General features: G+C 44.9%; 1 protein-coding gene across 1 annotated transcript in view; it reads right to left on the reverse strand.

Moving 5' to 3' along the window:
* The window catches only part of LOC141082513 (lysyl oxidase homolog 2-like), a 57,354-nt gene that overhangs the window by 40,052 nt on the left and 8,357 nt on the right, over nucleotides 1-8,945 (reverse strand). The gene's annotated exons all lie outside the window — the stretch shown is intronic.

An 8,945-nucleotide genomic window follows, 5' to 3' on the forward strand; every position in this document is an offset into this window, starting at 1 on the left:
GAGGGAACGGATTAGGGCAGAGGTTAGTTGAAAGTCATTTGCAGAGCGCAGCGGTCGGTTAGGCCGATAGACAGAAATGAGGGAGGAGATGTAAAGGGGTGCCGCACTGTGGAGAGCTTTGTGGGTGAGAACAAGTACTTTGAATTGTACCCTGTAATGAATTGGCAGCCAGTGTAACGACTGGCGAAGAGCGGACGCGTCTGAGTAACGATTAGCCAGATGGACAACCCTGGCTGCTGCATTAAGGATAGACTGGAGAGGGGAGAGTCGAGTGAGAGGGAGGCCAATTAATAGAGCATTACAGTAGTCCAGGCGGGAGTGGATCAAGGCGACAGTGAGAGTTTTTGTTGTTTCCATGGTGAGAAAAGGGCGGATTCTAGAGATGTTCTTTAGGTGTAAGCGGCACGAGCGGGCAAGAGATTGTATATGGGAGGTGAAGGAGAGATCGGAGTCAAACATAACACCCAGACAGCGTGCCTGCTGTCGGGGTGTTATTATGGTGCCACCCACAGAGAGGGGAATGTAAGATTTAGGGAGGTTGGTAGATGGTGGGAGCAGAAGAAGTTCAGTTTTGGAGAGGTTGAGTTTCAGATAGAGAGCAGACATGATGTTGGAGACTGCAGACAGACAGTCAGTGGCGTTCTGTAGTACAGCGGAGGTAAGGTCAGGGGATGATGTGTACAGTTGTGTGTCATCAGCATAAAGATGGTACTGAAAGTCAAATCTGCTGATGGTCTGTCCAATTGGGGCCGTGTAGAGAGAGAAGAGAAGGGGGCCAAGGACTGAGCCCTGAGGTACCCCAACAGCGAGAGGAAGAGGAGATGAAGTGGAGCCAGAAAACAGAACACTGAAGGAGCGGTCGGAAAGATAGGAGGAGAACCAGGAAAGAGCAGTGTCCTTAATGCCTAGTGACTGGAGCCTAGAGAGTAGGAGAGGATGGTCAACAGTGTCGAAAGCTGCAGAAAGGTTGAGAAGAATGAGCAGAGAGTGGTCACCATTACGTTTTGCTGTCAGAAGGTCATTGGTCACTTTGATGAGTGCAGTTTCTGTCGAATGTAGGGGGCGGAAACCGGACTGTGAAGGGTCTAGGAGGGAGTGAGTGGAGAGGTAACGTGTAAGGCGGGAGTATATCAGGCGCTCCAAGAGTTTAGAGATGAAGGGGAGATTGGAGACTGGTCTGTAGTTGTTTGTGCAGGATGGGTCGAGGGTGGGTTTCTTTAGTAATGGAGTAATGATAGAGTGTTTGAAGGAGGAGGGGAAGATGCCAGAGGAGAGGGAGAGATTAAAGATTGTAGTTAGGTGAGTTGTGACGACTGGAGAGAGAGACTGGAGGAGATGTGAGGGAATGGGGTCGGTTGTGCATGTAGTCGGACGAGAAGAGGAGAGGAGCCTGGAGACGACTTCTTCTGTGATGGGATCGAATGTGGAGAGTGAGCCAGGGGAAATGCAGGGAGGGATGGGAGTCACTGAATTTGGTGATTGGGAGCGGATTTCCTGACGGATATTGTCTATTTTCTCTATAAAGTGGGAGGCAAGGTCATCAGCGCAAATGTCTGTGATAGGGGCTTGTGCTTTTGGCCTGAGGAGGGAGTGAAAGGTGTCAAAAAGTTTCTTGGGGTTGTTGGATAGTGAGGAGATCAGGGTGGTGAAGTAGGTCTGTTTGGCGAGGTGAAGGGCAGAGTTATATGTCCTTAACATAAATTTGAAGTGTATGAAGTCTTCTGGTGTGCGTGTTTTCCTCCATAAGCGTTCAGCACACCTAGAGCATCGCTGGAGAAATCGGGTTTGCGATGTGAGCCAGGGCTGTTTTACTCTGTGTTTGGAGGTTCTGAGGGTGAGGGGAGCTACTTGGTCAAGGGTGCTTCTAAGAGTGTCATTGAAGTGATGTACAGCAAGATCAGGACAGGACAAAGAAGAGATTGGGGACAATGATGAGTGTAGGGAGTCTGAAAGTGTATGAGGGTTAATGGCTTGTAGATTTCTGACTGAATGGTAGGTAGGAGGGTGCTGGGGTGAGCGAGGATTTGTGAGTGTAAAGGAGAGAATGTTGTGGTCAGAGAGGGGAAGCGGTGAGTTATCTAGGTAGGAGATTGAGCAGAGCTGGGCGAAAACCAGGTCCAGGGTGTTACCGTCTTTGTGTGTTTCAGAGGTTGAGAGCTGAGAGAGGCCTAGAGAAGTGGTTAGTGATTGAAGCTGGGATGCAGATGTGGAAGTGGGACTGTTAATGGGGATGTTTAAGTCTCCCAGGATAAGGGTTGGTAGTTCTGAGGACATGAAGTGCGGCAGCCAAGCAGAGAAATGGTCCAGGAAGTGGGTGGGTGAGCCTGGGGGCCGGTATATGACCGCTACTCTGAGGGAGAGGGGACGAAAGAGCCTGATGGTGTGGACTTCAAAAGAAGGGAATGAGAGTGATGGAAGTGGGGGGATGACCTGGAAAGTGCATTGTGGGGACAGGAGTATGCCGACTCCACCACCAGGTCTGTTTGTCGGTCTCAGGGAATGGGAGAATTGTAAGCCACCATGGGAAATGGCAGCAGGAGAGACAGTGTCAGAATCCTGAATCCAGGTTTCCGTGAGGGCCAACAGATTCAGAGAGTTTTTCAGAAAGTAATTGTGTAGGAAAGGTAGCTTGTTGCATACAGACCGTGGATTCCAAAGGGCACAATTGAAAGAAGGAGATGAAGGAGTGCAAATAATATTAGTAAGATTATTAAGGTTTCGATGTGAGGTAGGGTAGGGGTTGAGGTTGGGGGATGGTGGACTGGGGTTGGGGGAGATGTCCCCTGAAATCAGTAGGAGCAGGAAGATAAAGAGCAAGTAGTTTTTGGAATTGTATGAAGATTTTTTGTGCAGTGTGTTCCTTGCATTTTCTTCATTATGTTTTTTAACGCATTCTTTACTTGCAAGAGAAATTGGCATGTTGGGTTACGTTCCCATGATGAGTTTTCGACTGTTGCGAATTTGCATTAGATACGAAAAATGTAAAATGCAAATTTGCAGCATCAAAAACACGTTAATTTCCCTTGTGAGTATGCTGATTTCTTTATGTGGATTTCCACCATAGAATTCCATTAAATGTATAAAATCAGCAGGTAAAAAACACATATGCTGTGGAAGTGCACTAAAAACACATGTAATCCACACATGGTTGCATCAATAACGTTGTGACAAAGCCAAATACAAGGAAGCATCAAAAACAAACCAGCTTTATTTAAAACATGACACACCAAAAAGAGGCTAAAACCACAGATTCAAAAACACAATAAAATGCATGGAAACAAGAGCACTCAAAAACGTAATGAAAAACCACAAGCAATCTAATATACGTAATAGGTGCAGAAATACTAGAAGAAATCTGCAACATCAAAAAATCACCACTAATTGTGAGTACCAAAGGCGTAGCAAGGGGTACAGCTCTGGGGGGGTGGGTGGGAGTGGAAACTTCTAAGGGCTCATACCCATATGCGAGAATAAAAAGGTCTGATTTCCGGAGGCCAAAAAAACGGACAAGTGCCATGCGAGTGTCATGCGATTTCTGTGTGATTTTTAAACATGACATCCGTATGACATCCGTATGCAATGCGATTTTAACATGAGCTTTTATATACAGCAGTTCTCTGTCCTTTACAAATCGTTTTAAAACTACATATTCTTCAAAACACACACACATATATATACATATATATATATGTATATATATATATATATATATATATATATACTGTATATACAGCTCTGGCAAAAATTAAGAGACCATTGCAAAATTTTCAGTTTGTCTGATTTTTCTCTTTATAGGTATATTTTTAAGTAAAATGTAAATTGCTCTTTTGTTCTATAAACTACTGACAACATGTCTTCGAATTTCCAAGCACTAAATTTTGCATTTATTTTCAGAAAATGAGATATGGTCAAGAGAACAAAAAAAAAGGCAGTGCTTGCAGACCTCAAATAATGCTAAGAAAACAAGTTCATAATCATTTAGAAACAACAATACTAATGTTTTAACTCAGGAAGAGTTCAGAAATCAATATTTTGTGAAATAACCATGATTTTTAATCACAGCTTTCATGCATCCCACTTCCTTTGGGTGACCTTATGCCACTCCTGGTACAAAAATGTAAGCAGTTCTTTGTTTGATGGCTTGTGACTATCCATCTTTCTCTTGATTACATTCCAGAGGTTTTCAATGGGGTTCAGGTCTGGAGATTGGGCTGTCCATGACAGGGATTTGATGTGGTGGTCCTTCATCCACACATTGATTGACCAAGCTGTGTGGCATGGCGCATTGTCCTGCTGGAAAAAACAGTCATCAGAGTTGGGGAACATTGCCTGAGCAGAAGGAATTAACTGTTTTTCCAGGATAACCTTGTATGCTGCTTGATTCGTATGTCCTTCGCAAAGATTAACCTGCCCAATTCCAGCCTTGCTGAATCATCCCCAGATCATCTCCGGTCCTCCACCAAATTTCACAGTGGGTGCAATTCACTGTGCCTTGTACACCTCTCCAGGTCTCCGTCTAACCATTAGATGACCAGGTGATGGGCAAAGCTGAAAATTATACTCATCAGAGAAGATTACCTTACTCCAGTCCTCTATGGTCCAATCTGTTACACTTCGGGTGACGGGTGCGAGAGTGGACCCGTGACGCCGAACTCTCCCCGAGTGAGCGCGCCAGATGAAACCAACCCCTGTACAGGGACTGTAAGGGAGCAGGCTCAGGGACTTCAAGCGCCACAGCAGCCAGGACCAGGGATCGGCTCAGCAGGAAGAGCAGGAAAGGTAGAGAGGATGGGAATCCAGAGAGGTGTCCGGGGTAACCAGAGTCCAGAGGGAGGAGCTAATAGGAGGCAGGACGGTGGTACGGAGCTGGAGACCAGGAGCAGGCACTGAAAAAGCAGAGGAGACACACACAGGATTAGCAGAGGAAGCTGACAGGGCAACACAGAGAACAGAAGGGACGAGAGGCAGCAGGGTGTGACTAGCGGTAGCAAGCAGAGGCAAGCGGGGCTAGCGAGGGTACGCAGGGCCTGGACACAAAGAGTGCAAACTCAATAGTCAGGAGCCTCCACTGGGGGAAGGCGGCCTGAAATACCTGATGGACGCTTCTGATAGGCCTGCGGTTGCAGAGGCACAATGCGCGCAGCCAACGGTGGAGGAGGAGCGCGCTGGGAAGCGGCCTGCTGGAGTGCAGGGAAGCAGGAGGCGCGCACGGTAGCGGTGAGCATAGTGAACCCAGAGCCGCTGGTGGTGTGTGTGGAGCCCTCACAGGAAGAACCAGGGCCGGAGGCAGTGAGTACCAGACCAGCAACGGGGACAGGGGCAGTGGGAACACAATCCTTATGGTCTTTGACAAACTTTAGCATGGCTCTCCTTTGCTTCTCATTGATGAAAGGCTTTTTTCTACCTTTTCATGACTTGAGCTCTGCCTCTAGGAGCCTGTTACAAACTGTTCTTGCTGTGCACTTCACCCCAGCTGTCATTTGCCATTCCTTTTGTAGGTCACTTGATGTCATCCTGCGGTTGCTGAGTGACATTTGAATAAGATGACGGTCATCCTGGTCAGTGGAAAGTTGTTTTCGCCTTCTGCCATCTGTAGCTTTGTTGTCCCCAATATCTGCTGCTTGACCTTGTTGTAATGGACTGACGTCCTAGAATTTTTAAGGATGGAGGCAACATGATGCTCTTCCGCGGCTGAGAGCTGATATTTTTAGCCAGGGGGGGCCAGTATCCATGGCCCCTTCCAAGGCTATAAACATCAGCCCTCAGTTGCCTGCATAGCCATTGCTGGCTATTAATTATAGGGGGACCCCATGCCATTTTTTTCCCGTAAAATAATCTTTTATTAATTAAATACATGTCCAGTATTTTGCACACACACTATACTAATTGAATTTGTCACTGAAATCTATATATCTACTTATTCTATATGGATTTACTATATGTAATCCATCTCCTATCCTGTCGGCTCCTGCAGTGATTTTACAGAAGCCGGCAAATTAATTACCGGCTATTTTCTATCTAGCTCTCTATGCAATATAAATACATATATATACATCTATTCTATGTGTAAATACTGTATCTAATGGAATGTATGTTGTTTATTTTAACCCACAATTATTTTAAATTCGAGGCAGATTACTACACCCAGCGGTGGGTCACTGTCATGAGGACTAGGTTCGCTAACCTTTATGTGGGCAAATGGGAAGAAGTCACCATCTACCATCTACCCTGGGAGCATGTGCGGTGCGAACCTAGTCCTCTGGCAACGTTTTATTGACAACGTGATTTTTACTTGGTCTGGGGGCCCACAAGCACTCACAGAATTTTTAACTCAAATTAATAAAATTGATTATTTTTTAATATTCACCTCTACTACTAGTGCTGTCTCTATTAATTTTTTAGATTTAAATATATTTATTGAAAATTCTACCATCCATACTCGCACTTTTCAAAAACTTAGGGATGTAACTGTTTGCATCTTTATCGACAGTTGCCAATTATCGAGCTAGCTGTTGAATGTCCCTAAAAGTCAATTTATGAAGATTCACTTCAACTGCTCTAAAAATCAAGATTTTAGCAAAGAGGCAGAATTATTGACTAAAAAAATCCCTAGATAGGAGGTATGAGGAAAAATATGTTAAAAAAAAGTAGTGGCGACCCAACCTTGTCATGACATCTTAAATGGAAACAACAAAAATAAAAATAAAAATTCAAACGATTTTATTCCTATCATCACTGAATACAATTCTAACTCCCACCTTCTGTCTAAAATAGTAAAAAAACACTAGAATATACTAAAGGATGGCAAAATCCTAGGAGACCAGATCCCTACTTTTACCAGATTTGTATACAAAAAAAAAGCATGCAATCTGGGAAATACCATTGCTCCTACAGTTCAAAACCCTCCTAAAATACCTCTGTCATTTTTTCAGATCAATCTGACAGTTTTTTTCCTTGTCATAAATGCATGTGCAAACAAATACTAAAAAACAAATAAAGTTCTTTGGAGGAGACAGAGTAAACTATTCAAGATTTTATTACCTGTATCACCCCGGGTCTTATATACACCATTAAATGTTCATGTAATAAAACATATGTAGGGTACACCAAACGCCTGCTAAATGTGAGGATCAATGAACATATTATAAATAAAACTTTTATAGGTCACCCTCAGGGCCGGCCCGAGAGATTACGGCGCCCTAGGCGAAACTATTTTGTTGCGCCCCTACTATTCTTGGCAGTAGATGAAAACTTGGGATATAACTTTAGCAGCAAAATAAACCACAACAACAATGATTAATTAACTCTCTCCTAACTCTTTAATCTTCTGACGGAGGGTTAAGTATACGTATTTTTTTCTCTCGGGCGCCCCTTTAGTGTAGTGTGTGCTAAGTGTGCATTTTTGGTTGTTTGCTTTGCTTTGCCAACATTTGAAAACTTAGGAGCAAAATAAACGCCCGGAATCAAACACCTGTCAGCAGACGATGCAAACGTCTCACGTCCGTAGTTTAGCGCCTCCTTTCCATGCGTAAATTGAAGCTCAACGGTTTTTCTTTTAAATTTATGGTAAAAAAAATTTATGTACACTTTTCTTTCCATCCCTAAAACTTTTTGCCTTTTGAAAAGATTTTTTATAATTTTTTCTATTTTTTCTCTGGCGCCCCCTTTGGGTTGGCGCCCTAGGCGGCCGCCTAGTTCGCCTATACGGTCGGGCCGGCCCTGGTCACCCTCTATACAAGCACTTTTTTGAACATCATGCTGGCTCCGTGCACGATATGGCAGTCAGTGGTATGGAACAACATTGGCGAAAAGGGAACCATATAAAATTAAAGTCATGTACTGAAAGTCGCTGGATTTTTTTATTGGATACTATGATCCCAAAGGGGCTTAAACAGCGAGGTTCAACTGTTTGGCTTCAATTAACCTTTATGAGCCAAATATCCAACAGGTTATTTAAAGCCCCTAGACTGCAGATAGGACCATCCCTGAAGATGGAAAGCGGAGTTTCCGAAACGCGTAGGCTTATTGGTCCTCTGCACACCCTGTACCAGCAAGAGTCACGCGGATACCATGTGTTCCTGATGGCACCGGCCAGGGCAGCGCTCCCATCTATCAGTCAACCCAGACTGCGACCTCTCTGTTCTACTATTTAATCACCGCTTCACTGAGCATACTACCGGGAGTTTGCAAACAGCAGGAAAGGTTCCTACTCCCTCCCTTGTTTCAATATCTCCATCATTAACTATATCTGTGCTGTCAGGAACACCGCACTGCACTTGCTCACTGAGCCAGTGCGCGTGTCCTGAGTACAAAGACTGTGCACAAAGATACCTGCGGAGCGGTGTCTCAGTGGTGACAATGCATGCTCCAAGCTCACAGGACCTGAAGCATGTGACTGCTGGGGGTGTGGCCTCAGCGCCACAGAGCCAGGAGCTGCAGGAAAACTCCTAGAAAGGTAACTACTGGACAGTGTAACCAAGGAGCATAGACAGAGACAGAAACCAGATCAAGCCGGGTCAAAGCACGAGATAGCAATACAGTAAGAAAGGGTTAGACAGAATGGATAGTCAAGGCGTAGCAATAGATCAGAAAACCAGAACGGGCAATAGACGGTACAATAGGGACAAACTGTAGCGGAGTAACAATAGCCTGGCAAGCCAGGAGGTCAGAACCGGAAAAGACCCTAGTGCCGAAATGAGAAACGGAGTACAGAGTGAGGGAACGGACCAGGTCATACACGGGAAGCAAACAAGCAAGGCAGAATACACGCACACCAGGGGTCAGACACACCAGAACAACACTATAGCTGACAGAGAACCCTGGTAAAGAGTGAGTATAAATACCCTTCCCAGATCCAGAAAGAGGCCACGAACACTTAACCCTGTGAGTGCAGGGCAAGAACCCTGTTCAAGCCATGACATGTGCCATTTAATGTGGTGTTCTCT

This window comes from Dendrobates tinctorius, unplaced genomic scaffold (genome assembly GCF_039654945.1).
Source record: "Dendrobates tinctorius isolate UK_male_01 unplaced genomic scaffold, ASM3965494v1 ptg000018l, whole genome shotgun sequence".
NCBI classification, from domain to species: domain Eukaryota; kingdom Metazoa; phylum Chordata; class Amphibia; order Anura; family Dendrobatidae; genus Dendrobates; species Dendrobates tinctorius.